At 32.6% G+C, this 2,753-nt stretch overlaps 1 pseudogene; it reads right to left on the reverse strand.

The window, feature by feature from the left end:
* Positions 1 to 1,602: 1,602 nt before the first annotated feature.
* LOC138813099 (U6 spliceosomal RNA) lies at positions 1,603 to 1,696 on the reverse strand (annotated as a pseudogene).
* Between the last annotated feature and the right edge of the window lie 1,057 nt (positions 1,697 to 2,753).

A 2,753-nucleotide genomic window follows, 5' to 3' on the forward strand; every position in this document is an offset into this window, starting at 1 on the left:
TTTTCTTTTTTCCTTTGACACTACTGGTGCTTGAAGTTGCTAATGCTCTAATCACTTTAGATTATTTTTCAGGCTAGGCCTACCTTGAGGAATGATAGCTTACCAATGGCTTCCACAAACGTGAGATAACAGGGAAATTTCATTATATCCAGCTTTCTTTGTTTTTGTAGTTTCTCATGAATTTTTATTTTTTAGAACTGGCCTTGATATCAGTCTTCTAAATCTCTGCCTTCTAATTAGCAAAGTACATTTCATCTCAAGCTTGGACCCACACTATATTTCAGTTTAACCATTCAATATTGACTTCAGTTCAACCAGCGTGAACTATTGGGGAAATATATGGACACCTCACTCCCACTGACAGGAAGTTCTAATGAAGATGAGGAACGAGATGAATACGTGAGGAATGGTATCAGTTGCCAAAAAAGAGAATGGAATAGGATCCAAACAATTTCTTCTTTGGGCTGCCGAAAATAATCGGCTTACTATTCACTCATGTGAATACTAGGGATGAAGATGAGTATACCCCTCTTCATCGGGAAGCCTACTGTGGACACTTAGACATTATCCATGAGTTGGTGGCACAAGAGGCAGATATTCATGCAATAATTGTGGATGGCTCAACACCCCTGCACAATGCTTATACGTGGAATAATACCAGAGTGTCTTCTTTCTTACTGCATCATGATGCAGATACCAATGCCCAAACGTAAGGCCTCTTGACTTCTTGCATCTTGCTGCTGGGAATATAGATAGCAAAGATATGCTGGATCACCTTCTGTTGACCCGTTATCTCAAACCAGGTCTAAAGAACAACTAGGAAGAAAATGTATTTGATATTGCCAAAAGGATAAGTATGTATCACTACCTCTTTGAAGTTGTGGAAGGCTGTACAAACTTTTCCTAAGTCATAATGGTTCTGTTAAGCTTTGCAAATTTCAATGTGCCAGTCCATTCTTTGGTCCGTACAAAATATTTTCACAGTACAAATTAACAGCAATATCTTACTGTAAAAATTCATGTATTCCATCGTATTATTCCAACTCAATTGCCTGACTTTTATGTCAAAATGTATTCAAGAGTTTTTGTATACATTTATAATAATTTCTGCAGTTTGTGATTTTTTAAATCAGAAATAATTTTAACTTATCTGTTGAAATGAGCAGTACAGAAACTAAAGGTATTTCTAGTGCTTGTCTGAGAAAAGTATATTTTAAAATATTCTATATTCTGTTGTTTGTACAATTTCCATAATCTATTCCATTCTCTCCTAGATATAATACATTGAATTCTACATCGTTTTATAATATATAGGTTCATTAATAAATGTGTACTTTAAGATTGCATTCCATATAGAAACAGTTTAAGATTCCTTTTTTCCTAGGTCCTTATACTATTTTATTTCTTTGGGATAAAATGACAATGTTATCTAATTTAAAGAGTTTTGTAAAGTTTATGCTATTTAAAGGCCTCCCTAAGGTGAAAACTTAATATACTGATGTCAAACTTACTTTCAATTCTATGAATTATATGTATGGTTACACTCGTATTTTTGTAATCAAATTTTTAATAACTTTTTTCAATTCTTGCATCTAAAGAATGAAAAAATTGGACTACTTCACAAATTTTCATATCATCCTGTATTTCATATCATCTCTGTATTGTTGTAATTTTGGTATACGTGCTGCTGAAGCATGTAGTATCTTCTAAATTTAAACAGTTAATGATGCAATCTTTAAATAGGCATATATCTTTGGTTGCCTATTTGTAACAAGGAAACCTTATTGTTCCTAACAATGCTATTGATCTTATTTTCCTAAAATTCTATGTATAGTGGAAAAAATTTATATTGTTCGGTCTATTGCTCACATTTGCAATTTTTGTGTCAATGAATTTTTTTTTCATTTTAAATTTGATCATACTTTGAAGCATTTATAGCCAGGTCCAAAGATGATGGCTTTTTCAAATACTTATTTATCCAACTGAGTTAGCTTTGTGGAGCTAATGGATTCAAAGTAAGCCTTGCTTAAGGGCTACTTAAAAAATTCTGCTGCATAAAATTTCCGAAATATGATCTTACTGGTACAAATGTCTACCTGACCATTTAGTCTTCTTCCATGTAGCAACAGACCAACCAGAATATCTATCCCTGACAGCATAGATTGCCTTACTGAAACAAAACTATTATTAGTTACAAGGGATCATAGAGAGATGAACAATTCAGACAGAACTGTTCAGAATAGAAGGTATTTTATCAAAATACAATTATTTATTATTCCTACCATTTCAAGAGTAGCTAAACCAAGGAGAAAAAATTGTTCATATGCATGATTACCTAATGTCCTGGCCTGTCAACCATCCAACCAGGCAGGAACTTACACTACTGCCTTTCTATCACCAAATATTCCCATAGCTCCAGGATAAGTCCATATGTTTCTCCTCATTAGTAGGTCTTAAATTGGTAATGTTTTAATCAGAGTTTTTCCTCGTGCGTCCAGGTTGTAAATCTGCAAATGGTAAAGTTTTAGTTCTAACTCCACCAAACACTGAGGTAGAAATAATGGAATAAAACTTTAAAACAGAGTTGCCTTTGATACCCTAACCACAACAGAACAATGCAAAACATGTGCCATTTTTATTATATTATATATAGTTATAAATTTTATATTTATATGTGCTGATTTTATATTTCACATAGTGAAACTTACTAAAAAATTGATAATTTGACAAAAAATTATTTTTTTTATTCCAAT

The sequence above is a fragment of the Dipodomys merriami genome, unplaced genomic scaffold (genome assembly GCF_024711535.1).
Source record: "Dipodomys merriami isolate MVZ:Mamm:240054 unplaced genomic scaffold, mDipMer1.0.p SCAF_584, whole genome shotgun sequence".
NCBI classification, from domain to species: Eukaryota; Metazoa; Chordata; class Mammalia; order Rodentia; family Heteromyidae; genus Dipodomys; species Dipodomys merriami.